The sequence below is a fragment of the Mauremys reevesii genome, linkage group 12, assembly GCF_016161935.1.
Source record: "Mauremys reevesii isolate NIE-2019 linkage group 12, ASM1616193v1, whole genome shotgun sequence".
NCBI classification, from domain to species: Eukaryota; Metazoa; Chordata; order Testudines; family Geoemydidae; genus Mauremys; species Mauremys reevesii.
This window is the reverse complement of record NC_052634.1, coordinates 30,077,949-30,095,041: the sequence shown is the minus strand read 5'-3', so window position 1 is coordinate 30,095,041 and position 17,093 is coordinate 30,077,949. Positions and strand designations below refer to the sequence as shown.

Below are 17,093 nucleotides of genomic sequence, written 5' to 3'. Positions count from 1 at the left end.
TGGGGTGGCGTAAAGGAATACATAATCTGCAATAGCCCTGAGGGGGTAAAGGTTAACGTACAGACACTGAGTTAGGAGGGCATGTTGTCCATATGAGGGCTACGTTCGGGTGTGGAGTATAACGGCGGTTCTGACGATGAGGATGGATTGACCAGCGTTAGGTGAGTTTTAACGTTCGGTGTTTTGGAATCTTTGCCACAATCTAGTTGAAGCAGGGTCAGTATGAAGTCTACCCTGCCATCTGTTGGTGATCTGTCGTCAAGGCCTTTTGGGGCTGATGTCATTTGCATGGTTACACCCACGGATTGCATGATGGGAGTGCTTGTCCAAACGGTCATTTCAGCTGCTGCGGGATCCCCAGTGTCTTTGTTATTGGGGCAGGAGTAATCCAGTGTATTTTCCTGTTGGTTTTGGATCAAGGACAGAGTAACTGTACCTGGCCTTTGAGGCCTGAGAGCGTCACCCTCGCCTGAAAAGTACTCACCATTAAGGGGTAGGGGTTCCTAACGGCAGCGCGTGGAGGGAGGTAGAAATGGATGTTTGTTGGTCTCTCAGGTGCTGCTGATGTCCTTTCTGCTGTCCCTGGTGTGGAAAGACAGAGGCAGAGGCGGTTTTGAATCTCTTCAAATTGTTGTGAGTGCTGCAGTTGCTCACCCTAAGCTTATGCCGTTAGATCTTAGATCTCTTTCACGGTGTATTTTGGTCCTGAGAGCTAAAGGTGTGTTGTTAGGGAGTGAGGTAGAAGACGTTAGTTGCAGAGGTGGTGCATGTGCCACAGAAGTCGTGTTGATCCCCCCCGCCCCTGCTCCTGTCCAAGAGTCCAGTATTTGCATAAACCCACCCACTCACCTGTGACTAACAATCTCGCTCTGCTAACTCTTCCAGCAAAACAGACCAAAGAAAGTGTATGCGCGCTGTACCACAGCCCGGTGCTCTTTTCGGTTCCGTCCCACAGAACTTTCCTTCCATAGCAATCCAGTTCCTTGCTTTTGCTTGGCTAACCACTGTAGGCATGTGCTATACCGTACCCTGAGCTGATTCCCGGCTTTTGTGCTCAATACAGCCTTGCCCCCTCTGTGGCGCAATGGGTCAGTGCGTTCGGCTGTTAACCGAAAGGATGGTGGTTCGAGCCCACCCAGGGACGGCGCTAAGCCCCTGCTACTGCCTTGCTTTCCTGAGGCCTGTATGGGAGCCTCAAAGGTCCCATTTTGCTACCTCTTGGCCTCAGAGCTTTCAGCTGGTGGTCCAAAGAGCAGGCTGGATGCCCTTCAGAAACCCATCTGCCAGCAGCCGTGCCGGAGGCTCAGGCTTAATCCTCAAAGCCGAGCACAAAACTTTCAGCCGGGAACATTTCGCTCCCTTCCCGCCTCCGCCCAAGCGGTAAGGGAGACGCGGAGGAGCCAGGCCGGCTCAAAGACACCTCCCTCCCACTTCCCTGTACGCTGTGCAAAGCTCGTGGCCTGCCTCATGCCTCATCAGGAAAGCACGGCCATGCGGCCCAAGCCTGAGTCACGTCCGCGGCCTGGCCCACCCGCCCGGCTGACGGCGCGCAGAGCCACGCGAGTCAATGGCAGGTCGAGTCGGGAGCCTCGGCTCTTTCCCTGACAGCCACACACACAGCGCTGCCTAGCGCCCCCAGAGCCTCCCTCGTGTTCTCCCGCAGCAGCCGCCTGCCGGTGTGGGTGGGAAAAGGGGACCAGGAAGCACTGCAGCCTCATTCCGGGACAGGAGGCCCTCGCCACGCCCAGGCCTGCCTCTTGCCTTCAGCCCAGGCAGCCAGAGGTGCCAGGGAGCTCCTGGCAGGCCGCCGCTTTGCCTCAGCCACCTCTTGCCTCATGGCCTAGGCTCTTGGGGCTCTGCTGGTCACCGGCTCGCTTGAAGGCCCAGAGGAAAGAAACAAGCGCCGCGCGTAGCAGAGGATGGTTTCGATCCATCGACCTCTGGGTTATGGGCCCAGCACGCTCCCGCTGCGCCACTCTGCTGCTTCTTCACACTCTCCCCCTGTCACCTAGCTGCCACTATCCGGATTAGTGCCTTACATGCCCTCGCTCTGGCAGGCAGATGCGCTGGCTGCTAGGCAGCTGCCCTGGTCACAGGATTTTACAGCTAGCTTCTACAGGGTAAAAAGGATCTATTTGGGGTTTGGACCCCATTGGGAGCTGGGTAGCTGAGTGCCAGAGACGGGAGCACTTCTTAAACTGTTTTCAGTTACGCTTGTGGGGACGAGGGTCAGCCTTGGATCCGTGTCTGCAGCAGGCAAGCACCTCTGGCTCAATCGCCCCCGCCGTATTAGCAGACTAAAGCGCGGAGCGAACGCACACGCCTTGCAAAGGAAGAGGAGCCGGGATCTCGAACAAAAGTCAGCATTTTATTAAGATGAGGTTCAAAGAAAAAAAGTGTACGGTACAGAGTTTTGGCGTAGAAGTTTCTGGTGCTCAGGGAACAACGTACAGCTTACCCAAGGGGTGCAAAGTTCGGTTTAAAATGGGGTGGCGTAAGGAATACATAATCTGCAATAGCCCTGAGGGGGGGTAAAGGTTAACGTACAGACACTGAGTTAGGAGGGCATGTTGTCCATATGAGGGCTACGTTCGGGTGTGGAGTATAACGAGCGGTTACGACGATGAGGATGGATTGACCCGCGTTAGGTGAGTTTTAACGTTCGGTGTTTTGGAATCTTTGCCACAATCTAGTTGAAGCAGGGTCAGTATGAAGTCTACCCTGCCATCTGTTGGTGATCTGTCGTCAAGGCCTTTTGGGGCTGATGTCATTTGCATGGTTACACCCACCCGGATTGCATGATGGGAGTGCTTGTCCAAACAGTCATTTCAGCTGCTGCGGGATCCCCAGTGTCTTTGTTATTGGGGCAGGAGTAATCCAGTGTATTTTCCTGTTGGTTTTGGATCAAGGACAGAGTAACTGTACCTGGCCTTTGAGGCCTGAGAGCGTCACCCTCGCCTGAAAAGTACTCACCATTAAGGGTAGGGGTTCCTAACGGCAGCGTGGAGGGAGGTAGAAATGGATGTTTGTTGGTCTCTCGCAGGTGCTGCTGATGTCCTTTCTGCTGTCCCTGGTGTGGAAAGACAGAGGCAGAGGCGGTTTTGAATCTCTTCAAATTGTTGTGAGTGCTGCAGTTGCTCACCCTAAGCTTATGCCGTTAGATCTTAGATCTCTTTCACGGTGTATTTTGGTCCTGAGAGCTAAAAGGTGTGTTGTTAGGGAGTGAGGTAGCAGACGTTAGTTGCAGAGGTGGTGCATGTGCCACAGAAGTCGTGTTGATCGCCCCTGCTCCTGTCCAAGAGTCCAGTATTTGCATAAACCCACCCACTCACCTGTGACTAACAATCTCGCTCTGCTAACTCTTCCAGCAAAACAGACCAAAGAAAGTGTATGCGGCGCTGTACCACAGCCCGGTGCTCTTTCGGTTCCTTCCCACAGAACTTTCCTTCCATAGCAATCCAGTTCCTTGCTTTTGCTTGGCTAACCACTGTAGGCATGTGCTATACCGTACCCTGAGCTGATTCCCGGCTGTTGTGCTCAATACAGCCTTGCCCCCTCCATGTCTCTGTGGCGCAATGGGTCAGCACGTTCGGCTGTTAACCGAAAGGATGGTGGTTCGAGCCCACCCAGGGACGGCGCTAAGCCCCTGCTACTGCCTTGCTTTCCTGAGGCCTGTATGGGGAGCCTCAAAGGTCCCATTTTGCGACCTCTGGGCCTCAGAGCTTTCAGCTGGTGGTCCAAAGAGCAGGCTGGATGCCATTCAGAAACCCATCTGCCAGCAGCCGTGCCGGAGGCTCAGGCTTAATCCTCAAAGCCGAGCACAAAAACTTTCAGCCGGGAACATTTCGCTCCCTTCCCGCCTCCGCCCAAGCGGCAAGGGAGAAGCGGAGGAGACAGGCCGGCTCAAAGACACCTCCCTCCCACTTCCCTGTACGCTGTGCAAAGCTCTTGGCCTGCCTCATGCCTCATCAGGAAAGCACGGCCATGCGGCCCAAGCCTGAGTCACGTCCGGCCTGGCCCACCCGCCCGGCTGACGGCGCGCAGAGCCACGCGAGTCAATGGCAGGTCGAGTCGGAGCCTCGGCTCTTTCCCCTGACAGCCACACACACAGCGCTGCCTAGCGCCCCAGAGCCTCCCTCGTGTTCTCCGCAGCAGCCGCCTGCCGGTGTGGGTGGGAAAAGGGGACCAGGAAGCACTGCAGCCTCATTCCGGGACAGGAGGCCCTCGCCACGCCCAGGCCTGCCTCTTGCCTTCAGCCCAGGCAGCCAGAGGTGCCAGGAGCTCCCTGGCAGGCCGCCGCTTTGCCTCAGCCACCTCTTGCCTCATGGCCTAGGCTCTTGGGGCTCTGCTGGTCACCGGCTCGCTTGAAGGCCCAGAGGGAAAGAAACAAGCGCCAGCGTAGCAGAGGATGGTTTCGATCCATCGACCTCTGGGTTATGGGCCCAGCACGCTCCCGCTGCGCCACTCTGCTGCTTCTTCACACTCTCCCCTGTCACCTAGCTGCCACTATCCGGATTAGTGCCTTACATGCCCTCGCTCTGGCAGGCAGATGCGCTGGCTGCTAGGCAGCTGCCCTGGTCACAGGATTTTACAGCTAGCTTCTACAGGGTAAAAGGATCTATTTGGGGTTTGGACCCCATTGGGAGCTGGGTAGCTGAGTGCCAGAGACGGGAGCACTTCTTAAACTGTTTTCAGTTACGCTTGTGGGGACGAGGTCAGCCTTGGATCCGTGTCTGCAGCAGGCAAGCACCTCTGGCTCAATCGCCCCCGCCGTATTAGCAGACTAAAGCGCGGCGAACGCACACGCCTTGCAAAGGAAGAGGAGCCGGGATCTCGAACAAAAGTCAGCATTTTATTAAGATGAGGTTCAAAGAAAAAAAATTGTACGGTACAGAGTTTTGGCGTAGAAGTTTCTGGTGCTCAGGAACAACGTACAGCTTACCCAAGGGTGCAAAGTTCGGTTTAAAATGGGGTGGCGTAAGGAATACATAATCTGCAATAGCCCTGAGGGGGTAAAGGTTAACGTACAGACACTGAGTTAGGAGGGCATGTTGTCCATATGAGGGCTACGTTCGGGTGTGGAGTATAACGAGCGGTAACGACGATGAGGATGGATTGACCAGCGTTAGGTGAGTTTTAACGTTCGGTGTTTTGGAATCTTTGCCACAATCTAGTTGAAGCAGGGTCAGTATGAAGTCTACCCTGCCATCTGTTGGTGATCTGTCGTCAAGGCCTTTTGGGGCTGATGTCATTTGCATGGTTACACCCACCCCGGATTGCATGATGGGAGTGCTTGTCCAAACGGTCATTTCAGCTGCTGCGGGATCCCCAGTGTCTTTGTTATTGGGGCAGGAGTAATCCAGTGTATTTTCCTGTTGGTTTTGGATCAAGGACAGAGTAACTGTACCTGGCCTTTGAGGCCTGAGAGCGTCACCCTCGCCTGAAAAGTACTCACCATTAAGGGGTAGGGGTTCCTAACGGCAGCGCGTGGAGGGAGGTAGAAATGGATGTTTGTTGGTCTCTCGCAGGTGCTGCTGATGTCCTTTCTGCTGTCCCTGGTGTGGAAAGACAGAGGCAGAGGCGGTTTTGAATCTCTTCAAATTGTTGTGAGTGCTGCAGTTGCTCACCCTAAGCTTATGCCGTTAGATCTTAGATCTCTTTCACGGTGTATTTTGGTCCTGAGAGCTAAAAGGTGTGTTGTTAGGGAGTGAGGTAGCAGACGTTAGTTGCAGAGGTGGTGCATGTGCCACAGAAGTCGTGTTGATCCCCCCCGCCCCTGCTCCTGTCCAAGAGTCCAGTATTTGCATAAACCCACCCACTCACCTGTGACTAACAATCTTGCTCTGCTAACTCTTCTAACAAAACTTTTCTGCCAGGTTCTCATTCCGAACTGTATTCCTATGAACTTAATGTTTTAAATAGCATCACATTCCATCTCTTTCAGTATAACTCAATTTTTCATTTATCTAAGATTTTAAGTGTATGCTTTAACACATTATTTGTAATGGAATAATAATTAATTCTATTTTTCAACTAAAGAGAGAAGAAAACCATAAAATGTGTATTTAGAGAATTCAGCAGAATCTCATGATGTTAAACACATATATTTTCAATCTCTCTTAAATTGCTATTCTTTGGAACCCATGTCCCTTGTCTAACGATTTTTATGTAGGTTCGGGTGAGTCCCGAAATCATGAACTGCTAAGTACCGTTCTACTGTTTTTTATTCATATGACCAGGATTACTACACTTTATTACTCCTGCCCTATTAAGAAAGTGTTTGGGGATCCGACAGCAGCCAAAATCACCATTTGGACAAGCACCCCCATCATGCAATGCGGCGTGGGTGTGACCATGCACATCAGCAACCAAAGGCCTTTACAACACATCACGAACAGATGGCAGGGTAGAGTTCATTCTGACCTTGCTTACATCCTCCCCACAGCCAAGAGTTGGTGCTCCTGATAAATCACACTCCCTATTATACCAGCTCATTGGTATTGAATGCTGAAGTTATGGCTAGCAAAAGTAGCCACCCATCTCTGCTCTGTAGCATCCATCTTAGCCCTTCTTAACACATAAGTCAGTGGATTGTTCTCTGTGCATACCTGAAACTGAGCACCAGACAAGTAGTCTCGAAATTTCTCAATGATGGCCCATTTCAAGGCCAAGAACTGCAGCTGGTGGATGGGATAGTGAGTTTCGCTATCAGACAGTCCTCAGCTGGCAAAGGCTACAGATTTACATTTACCTTCCACTTCCTGGTAGGAGAGTGCTCCCAGACCCTCCAAACTGGCATCAGCATGCAGGATACTGTTTGTTTGGTCAGCAAGGACTAGGACTGGCACATGAATCAGGCAAATAATGATTTCCCGTAAAGCCCTGTCACATCTCTCATCCCGCCATGTCCCCAATGGAGAGGAGAGGAGCCCCTCCCCTGTCCCAGGCCAGGCGTACCAGATCTGTGGGGGCAGATGTCCATGGCCCAGCCCAGGTGAGCTGGAGCTGCTGGGGAGAGAAGTTCCTTCCTCAGCCCAAGCCCACCAGAGTTGATGTTGCAGTGGGGGAGAGGTATTTCTCACTTGGTTTTTAGATGCTCTGATGAGAGGGAGCAGAAGAAAGATTTTTCTTCTCCTTACATTTCAAATTCTCCACCCCCACCCATAACCATTTTCTGCTCTAGCCTGATCTCTCTCTTATGTGTCCAGGGCCGTCCTTACCCATAGCCAGCTGCCTAGGGCACCACTAGGTCTGGGGGCACTGCTCTGCTGGGAGCCTGGACAGACGGGAAGCAGTGGAGCTTGTAAGAGCAGGGCTGCTGGGTCCTAGAGAGAGCCGAATGCAGCACAGTCTGAGGAGGATTGGCTGCTGGGGTCTCTGGGAAGGGGATGGGTTGGGGAGGGAGCTCACCTGTGAGTGTGACTCTTTCCCCCGGCTGAGGTGAGGTGAGGCAGGCCCTGCGGCTCTGGAACCAGTATCCTCTGTTGTCCCCCATAACATCCATTCTTCTCCCACCCTGCCCCATGGAGCACCCCCTCCTTTCTCCCTCCTCCCCAGGAGCATCCCTCTCTCTCTCCTCCCTCCCCGTTGGGAGGGAGGAGATGGGTTGGGTGAGGTGCTGGGGGGGTAGGTGGGGGGAGGAGGCTGGCTCCCTGCCTGCTGAGGAATTAAAGTGAAAGTAACTCACTTCCTGGGCAGTGAGCCAGGATTGGAATGTCACATGGGGCTGGGCTGGGGTTAGCCAGATGTGTGAAAACTCAGGACAGGGGGTTGGGATAGGGTGAGCAGATATCCCTATTTTATAGGGCCAGTCCCAATTTTGGGGTCTTTTTCTTATATAGGCTCCTTTTACCCCCCACCCCCACCCCCTGTCCTGATTTTTCACACTTGCTGTCTGGTCACTCTGGGTGGGGGTAATTGGTGCCTATATAAGACAAAGCCCCAAATATCGGGACTGGCCCTATAAAATCAGGACATCTGGATCTGGTCAACCTAGCTGGGGAGCGCCTCTCCCCCGGGCTGGCAGCTGCCAGCAATCCATCTCATCCGGGGGAGCTGTACAGGGCAGGATGAGCTGCTGTGGCTCCATGGGTGACCTGTCCCTGAGATCAGATGCTGTGCTAACTTCACCATGGTCCGTAAGGCTGGTGGTGGTGCCCATTGGCGTGTGATTGGACCTGAGGGTTTGCTGCTGCTGTTGCCACTCTGCACCCCAAGAGGTGGATTTTGGGGTCTACTGCAGCTGTTGGACCAGCAGTATGAAAGCAGTACTGTGTTGCCATTTAGATTGTCATTTAACAACTTTGTTTGCCAAAAATTCTTGCTAACAATCCTGAATCCAATTTCAATATTTAAAAAAAGTCAATCTCTTAGCCAAAAACAGAAAATTAAGTTGTTGACAATTATTAGTGACAGGTTTGGTTTGAGGCAGGGAGTAGGCCAGTTTTCATCAGAGAAACAAAAAATGTTGACTGACTTTCCTATAGCCTGTTACTCCTGATAAGAGCCCTCCAACAACTGTAATATGCTCATCTCCTTACTAGCATATAAAGCAGGGGTCGGCAACCTACGGCACACGTGCCGAAGGTGGTAGGTGAGCTGATTTTTGATGGTACGCAGCGGCAGGCTGAGTGGCTCAGCCCATCACTGCTCTGGGGTTCCGTCTGCTGCCCTATTGCCAGCTGGGATACCGGCCGTCGGCCCCACTCAGCACCTGCTGCTGGCCTGGGGACCCCCAAGGAACTCCAGGCTGTCAGTGGGCTGAGCAGGCCGGCTGAACCACTCAACCTGCTGTCAGCCTGGAGTTCCATTCACTCAGCCGGCAGCGGGCTGAGTGGGCTGGTGGCGGGCTGAGCAGGGCCGGTGGAGGGTTGAGTGGCTCAGTCTGCTGCCAGTCTGGGGTGCCGGCAGCACTCAGCCTGCTGCTACGCCGGGGTTCGGCTGCCGGCCTTGCCAGTCAGGAGCCCAGCCCCCGGCCCCTCTGCCTCCTGCCAGCCTGGGTGAGCAGAATCCCAGGCTGGTAGCGGGCTGAGGGGGGTTGGCGGCCGGGATCCTGGCTGGCACGAGTGGTTGGTCAGAACCCCAGACCAGCAGCGGGCTGAACAGGGCCTGGGATCCTTGTCTAGGGTTCCAGCCACCAGCCCCGCTCAGCCTGCACCCGGTCTGGGGTTCCATTTACTCAGCTGGCAGTGGCCTGAGCAGGACCTCAGATAATAACAATAGTTTATTTATATAATATACACATAGAGAGAGAGACCTTCTACAATCGTTAAAATGTATTACTGGCACGAGAAACCTTAAATTACAGTGAACTTGGCACACCACTTCTGAAAGGTTGCCGACCCCTGGTATAGACTGACCATATGTTGTACTAAGATTCTCCTGCTTTTTTTTTTCCCTGTGAGTCAGTACAGCTTTTGCCAGCCCAGAAGTTGGGCAGCCAATGTTTTACGTTTTCACAATGTTTTCTCCAACTTTCATAAAGTAAATACATAGTTAATATGAGTTAAAAAGGCCAGGGACACTTCCTTGTGAAGAATCTGTACAGCAGCTCATGCTAGAGCTGTGAAAATGTCAGTTTTTGATGGAACTTTAGAGGCAGTGATTTATCATGTATTTTATCATATGAATGTGCTGCTATTGCTAATGTCTTTCCAAACAAAATAAGGCACAATAGGACTTCTGTAACATTTCTGTGCTACCTTAATCTAGATGAGATGATTCTGTGCTGACTTCATTTTGGTCACTTTGTGCTTTACCTAGCAATAAAACTAGGGTTATATTTTCCCACTGTTTGGAAACCCAGCTTATTAAACTGATTTTGCAGCCAAAAAAGCCAGAAAGATTGCTTTTAATTAAAAACAAATCTTTGTTTCAATACCTCTTCATATAAATTTCCAATACAATTTTGACAAATTAAAAAAATTATATTATTTGCATCATTCTGTCAAATCAGAATTTTTTCTATAGTGCTACTTCTTCAGTGCTAGTGCATCAGCATTACAGATTGCTTCATTAAGTTAAACTGGTTTTAATACCGTGAATGTGGCAAGTTTTCCAATAGTGTAAGCTTATATTTCTGTTGCTAAGAGCAGATCAGGCACAGGGGCACCAGTTTAATAATCTCACCTAGGGCATCATAAATCCTAAGGACGGCCCTGCATGCCTCAATTCTCTTTTTCCTGGCCTTGTTCCAGAGCCCTCACAGCCCAATTCTCTACCCTAACATTGAGCACTCTACTGCCCCCTGAACCTCTCATTCCAACCCCACCCCAAAGCCTGCACCCCCTAGCCAGTGCTCTCATCCCCCTGCACTCCAACTCTCTGTCCCATGCAGCCTGATTTAGGGTGTACTAATAATATTAATTTGGCAAATATGATGAAAATTTAATTTATTAGCTTACATTTTATTTAATTTAATTGAGTTATAAAGTTACAGTTGCATTACTGCTATTCAAAAGATACATATGGCATTATATGCAACAAAGTTTTGGTTAATATACTCACACCCTTCCTTGATAACCTGGTGGTAAGAGACACAGGACCAGCCTTGCAGTTCAGGTTTCTCAGTTCTTGAGTGAAAGATGCAGTGCTTCGAAAAAGCTAATGTTACTTTGGGTTTACTTGAATAAATTAAACTTAAAATCAAAACCTAATAAACAAAGAATAAAAACGTAGGGAAACCGAGCTTAGCCGAGTTACTGTGAAACTTAAAGTTTAAGAACAAGTACAGCCTACTGATAGTAGATAGATAGAGAGTGGAGGAAGTAAGTCAGAATGACAGAGCGACGTGCTCTAGCGAGGTGGGTTACCTCTTTTATAGGGCACAAGAGCCAGAAATCCTTCCTCCTATGCCCAAATTTCATTCCTTACCCACAAAACATTAGGGTACGCTTACTTCATAGTTTAGTATGTTTGTGCGTGTTGATGACATGTACATATGCACATAAGTTCCCTTGTGGTGTACCTGTTAATTCTGTGGGTACAACACTGAAAAACCCCTTATGCCATTCTCCATTGTCGATTGGTCTAGGTAAAGGTCTTAGACAGGCATGGATACTTCTCTATTTAAGTAACAAGATAAAGGTCAAGTTTCCTTTCTGAGTAAAAGGTCACAATATAGGTATGCTCACTTTGCCTTAGCTTAACATACAGGATATGGCCTGTAGGTCCTCGTAAGTCATGTGCCCCAGCCCCCTAATCATTTTTATTGCCCTCTGCTGGACTCTCTCCAGTTTGTCCACATCCCTTCTCATGTGGGTCCCAACCCCAAAAGTACTCACATTTCACCCCAATGGCTCCAAAATGTACATAGGGTGCTGCCATGGTCAAGTCACTCTTGAGCCTGCTGGCAGAGAACAAGGTGAAAATTAGCCAGGACGTGACTCAGTCAATTCCCTCTGCTCCCAGCAGGTGGTATCCGAAAGCTCCAAGATGGCTCACTTCCCTTTCTCTCATCAGCTTCAGACCCCAGGGTTACAAATGCACAAACCAGTTGGGAGTCTCCCCTGGGCTCAGGGTGTGAGGCTGTTCTGAGGGGATACACCTACATACTTGGGATATTAATGCAAAGATTCAGTTTCTCATAGAAAAATCTGAGGGCAATTTATATTTGGTTAAAAATCTTATTTAGTGAAAGGAAAGCTGCAGTGACAGCCTGGTTACTGGGGTGCAAAACACTTTCCTCCTGGGAGAAACAAGAAGTTAGAATTAGAAATTTACATCATTTGTTCCAATGTTGGCACAGGTTTAATTTTGCTTCTTTGTATGTTTGTTTCAGGCTGTGACTGTTTTGGTTTATTGGGTTGTTTTGTTTTTTTAAGTTGGAATGGAGATTTAATTGACATTTGCAGGATTCGAATGGCTGACCTACAACACCAGTTTTGACATTGTTCTGCATATTTTATACAGATTTGGCCAGTATTCAAGGATTCGATTCCTTTATAGGAGGTTTTAGTGGTCAGGCTTATTTATTTTATGTTATTTTATCATCCTGCTGTAGCACACCTTTTTGATAAAATGTTGAAATTATTAATTTATGGTATTTGTTATTTTTTATTTTTAAAAACAAAGTTTTTGTTAGTGTTTGGGTTTTAAATTAAACATTGTTTTTGGTTTCAATTTTTTATTTTGGCTTTGGTTATTGATGGGATCTTTAAGAACTTTGGATTTAATACTAAAATTTGGACAGCAAACCCTATTTACTATTTTATTTTAATAAAGGTTGTATTGCTCTAACCCCTGGCTCGGGGGGGAGGAGATGAGCCTGGTCTTTAAGTGAGAAGGAGCAGAGGCATGGGAGCCATGGCCCCCGTGAAGGGTGGGGCCAGGTGATGGGGGGCACAGCCCCTCCAATTTTTTTTGTCTAGCCCACCTCAGTCCCCCACCAAACGAGAAGAGTCTGATGCCACCCCTGGTGGTCACTGGGTGTCACTGGTGCTCCATGGGAAATATGCACTTTGCATTACCCAGATTGGTGGGAAACACACTCTGTGCCTTACCGTGACTGGTCCGTGGGAGTCACTGCTCCTAGAAGGCAGACACACGCTGTGCATTACGCCACCTGGCCACTGGGTGTCACTGCTGTACCAAGGGAAACACCTTCTGTGCATTACCCTGAATGACGACGAGGTGTCACTGCTGCTCCAAGGGAAACAAGCTCTGTGTGTTACCCTGATTGGCCACTGGGTGTCACTGCTGCGCCAAGGAAAATACCTTCTGTGCATTACTCTGACTGCCCACAGGGTGTCACTGCTGCGCCAAGGGAGACATAAGAACGGCCAGACTGGCTCAGACGCAAAGTCCATCTAGCCCAGTATCCTCCTGTCTTCTGACAGCAGCCAGTGCCAGGTGCCCCAGAGGGAATGAACAAAACAGGGAATCATCAAGTGATCCATCCCCTGCTGCCCATTCCCAGCTTCTGGCAAACAGAGGCTTCAGGCACCATCCCTGCCATAGGCGGCAGGTTTGTATAATTTTTGGTGGGGCCCAAAATGGTGGTGCCCCCCGCTCCCGCCCTGTAAGCCGATATAAAATGAAGCTACAACGCGTCAGTGCCACAAGATTACAAGGGTCAATTAAAAGTGGAAAGTCAGAAGCAGCACTTGCCTACTTCAATATACAGTATTATATTTTGTTGCACCTGTTGTGATGAAGTGGGAATGTTCTTAATATTTTCTCTGAATACTGTGTGGGTGCCTCAGTTTCCCCTGCAAGATGCCAACTGAAGGTGTTGGGGACAAAGAGATCAGGTGGCCTCCTTGTCCGGAAGAGACACAGAGGCCAGAGGAGGGAGTGTCATTTTGGAGCTGGCTGGGGAAATGGGGAGAGACCCAGAACTTGGTTCTGGGCTCCCCACCCCCCAAGATGGACCTGACAGAGGGGTTCTGTTTTCTGTACCAACAAGCTCTGTTTAAACTGTGTTCCCATCATCTAATAAACCTTCTGTTTTACTATCTGGCTGAGAGTCACATCTGACTGCAGAGTTGGGGTGCAGGGACCTCTGGCTGCCCCAGGACCTGCCTGGGCAGACTCACTGCAGAAAGCGCACGGTGTGGAAGGGCTGAATGCTCCGAGGTCAGACCCAGGAAGGTGTAAGCTTCTTGCCCTGGAGAAAGTACGCTCCGAGAGAGGAGGCTCCCCCAGAGTCCTGACTGGCTTTGTATGGAGTTGTTCCAAAGCATCCCAGCATCCCCTTCCACCCCATGCACTTCCCAGAAGTCCACACAGGCACTGACACTCCCTCCTCTGGCCTTTGTCTCTTTTCCAGGCATTAGGAGGCCACCTGATCTCTTTGTTCTCCAACACCTTCAGTTGGCACCTTGCAGGAGAGTGGCCCAGGCCATCAGTTACCAGGAGTCAGGGTTGCAGCCATTCTCTGTGCAGACAGCTCACACTGTCCCTCTAGGGCTCTGCAACAATCACACCCCCTTATCCCACCATCTAGATCCTTGAGAAATGCACAGGAGAAACTGAGGCCCCCACACTGTATTCAGAGAAGAACATTCCCACTTTGTAACACCTGTATACGACTAGTTATATACTTTAAAGGGGTGTAAAATAGTCAAGTATCATGCTAAACAAAATGATACTCCAAACTGACCACCAAATTTAAGTTGCACGTTTTTCCCCTCAGGTGAGGGCTCTGGGGTTGGCCTGTGGATGAGGGGTTCACAGTGCAGGAGGGTGCTCAGGGCTGTGGTGCTGGGGGTGCAGGGACTGGGGTGGGGCAGGGCTGGGGATAAGGAAATTGGGATGCAGACAGGCTGCCCCAGGGCTATGGCCAGAGAGGACTCCCGCCCCGCCCCCATTACCGGCAGCCACAAGCTCCAGGGGAGGGACCCCTCCTCGTCCCGCTCCCCGGCAGCACACTCATTCTGCACCACAGTCACTGCACATGCTCCTAGGGACTCTCTCAGGTCCAGAAAGCCCACTCGCCTCCCCTGTGGTGGGTACCGGGTGTCATGGAGTCCCTGGGCGCTGCTCTGGAACTGCTCCCCACCAAGCCAGGCAGGACTTTGGGGAGCCTCCTCTCCCTCGGAGCAGACTGTCTGCAGGGCAAACACTCACAGAAGCCCCAGCAGCTGCTAAGGTGAGTGATGTCCGTCTCCTGGCCAGAAGTCCCCTTCGTGTCTCCTCCAGGTAGCGGGAGGGGAGGGCTGCCAAAAACGGCAGGGTCCCCTCCCCTCCTGAGGTGCTACAGCAGCTAGCACTGCTCTTATGCTGTAGCCCTTAGGCGGCGGCAGCAGCAGCAGCAAGGGAGAGAGACGCGCGCTGCGCACTCTTTATGTTCAGGCAGGGAAGCTCCGGGGTGGAGGGGGGGGAAGCTGCAGCCCTGGCGGCGGCGGCGGGGGGGGTGGTGAGAGGCGGGGGCGGGGCGCTCCAAGCAGGGGAGAAACCTAGCTCCAAATATTGGTGGAGCAGAGCCCCTGACTGTGAATATTCCTGGGGCTAAAGCCCCAGGAGCCCATATAAGTTGGCGCCCATGTGGAGGTCCTCACCTAACCATCTCTCTCTCTCTCTCTCTCTCCCCCACTCCTAGTTGGTGGAGGACAGGGCCCAACAGCTCAGCTTCCTCCATGCTGTCCCACGTCTGTGCTTCTTGGCACAGCAGCAGGGGCTGGACACTCGAGCCCCAGGTCTCCAAAGCAGCCCTCGTGGAGAGCATTGCGGTGAGTAGGACCCCGTGTCTGGCCCCTGGGTCGAGGAACCCAGAAATGGGAGGAAAAGTTGGTGGGGCCAGAGGGGGAAGCAGAGGACAGTGGTTCCTGGGGCTGAGGGCTGGGGAGCAGGAAAGGGAGAGCTTCTGACACCGATCGGGAGCTGGCAGTGGGGGAGTTGTAAGGCCGTGTCTGCATCAGTCTATGAGCATTGGTATTTTCTTGAAATTTGTCAGACCAACCTAACTAACACCTAACCCACATTTGAACCTCTTTTCACACTCTTGCTCATTCTGAAGGTCTGTTTGCCTCCAGACAGATCCGTTGTCTTTCAGAACAACCTTGCTCTTTCTGTTTCACTCACTGAGGTGTCGGAGTAAACACTCACCTTCACTCTATTCTCAGACAAACACTAATATTAACTGTTTGCTACTGATTTGTGGAGTGGAAGATGCCATTTCTGGGGGATTGTTCCCAAGCTGCAATACTTTGTGTTCAAACATCTCCCAGCTTCCTTGGTGAAAAATAACACCAGGTTTCTTTGCAATATACAAGAAAGAAGGAGTTCTTCTTTGAGTGATTGCTCATATGCATTCCAGTTAGGTGTGCGCACGCCGCGTGCACATTCGTCGGAAGATTTTTACCCTAGCAACACTCGGTGCATCGGCTGGGCGCCCCCTGGAGTGGCGCCGCTATAGCGCCAGATATATACCCCTGCTGACCCACCCGCCCCTCAGTTCCTTCTTACTGCCCGTGTCGGTCGTTGGAACAGTGGAGCGCGGCTTAGCTGACCTCCACTTCCCTAGCTACTCGTAGTTTCTCTCGTTAATTCTTGTATATATAGTTCAGATTTATATAGTTGTAGTTAACTTTATTCGTTTGTAGTATAGTTAGTGTATATAGTTCATACTATATATATGAATGGGTCACAACCTTAGCCCAACCGAAGGCACTGAAACAAACTCAAATGATGCTTCAGCTTCCTCCCTCAGCATCACAAGACCAACACAAAGAAAACTCCTGAGGAACGGGGCTCTGAGCATTGCCAGGTTGTGAGTTCCGTGCCCTCAGGAAGCAGCCAAAATGCTCGAACCCCCACCCGCTTCTCTTGGACCGCTGGCAACATGGTGTTTGCACAGGAGCCGCAAGCCCGTCTTTCCTGTCTTTGTCTATCCCGGCCCCTTCCCCCCAAATGCTTTCATCGGACGCTGGAGGGACCTAAGGACCTGCAGGTTCCCGCACCCACCTCCTAAAGCAAACAGTCCTTCCCTTCTCTGACATTCCTGGAGCCGCACATCCTTGGAGGAGTTTTACCCCAGGGGGTTCTGATTCCCTGCGAAAAGATGTGTCTGGCGGCCAGCGGGAAACTGTCTTCTCTGCCCCCTCTTTGGGCGCTGAGAAGCTTTTTCTGAGAAACAGCACCTCCTCCTGGTGGGAGAATCCTAAATTCCACCCTCCCACCCAGGTTTCTCTGAGCAGCTGCTAGATGAACCCCACTTCTCTGGTCTAGACACCAGCATCTAACTAGCCTTGGAACGGGCCCTGTTTGCTAGCTGGAGAGCGAAGGAACCAGGAAAGAAGGCAAATGTCAGGAAACGAATCTCAGCACGCAAAGAAACTTCCTTCGCTCTTCTTTTGCACTGTCTGTGCCTTTGCAACCCCTTGAGGCCTAGCCCGACTAGCTCAGTCGGTAGAGCATGAGACTCTTAATCTCAGGGTCGTGGGTTCAAGCCCCACGTTGGGCGTTTCATCTTGCACTCTTCGACATCACTCTCTCCCTTAGAGTCTCAGAGCATAACGGAATCCACTCTTTGTCCTCTCAACCAGCTGAGGCGGTCTCGGACCTTTAGTACATCATGAAGACAAGACACATTGACAATTCCATGGTCCTAAGAGAGTTGAGTCTCTTCCAACCCCGGGCAAGAGAGGGAAAAA

The 17,093-nt window shown here is 51.1% G+C and overlaps 1 protein-coding gene and 5 non-coding genes across 6 annotated transcripts in view; 3 read left to right on the top strand and 3 right to left on the bottom strand.

Moving 5' to 3' along the window:
- LOC120375640 (zinc finger protein 850-like) overlaps nucleotides 1-17,093 on the bottom strand; it is a gene marked incomplete at its 3' end in the record, with an annotated part of 811,498 nt that overhangs the window by 690,230 nt on the left and 104,175 nt on the right. The window lies entirely within an intron of this gene.
- TRNAN-GUU lies at nucleotides 1,068-1,144 on the top strand. Its single transcript has one exon. It is a non-coding gene; the product is annotated as a tRNA-Asn (tRNA).
- Nucleotides 1,911-1,982, bottom strand: TRNAM-CAU. The gene has a single exon. It is a non-coding gene; the product is annotated as a tRNA-Met (tRNA).
- Nucleotides 3,562-3,635, top strand: TRNAN-GUU. Its single transcript has one exon. It is a non-coding gene; the product is annotated as a tRNA-Asn (tRNA).
- TRNAM-CAU lies at nucleotides 4,400-4,471 on the bottom strand. The gene has a single exon. It is a non-coding gene; the product is annotated as a tRNA-Met (tRNA).
- Nucleotides 16,831-16,903, top strand: TRNAK-CUU. Its single transcript has one exon. It is a non-coding gene; the product is annotated as a tRNA-Lys (tRNA).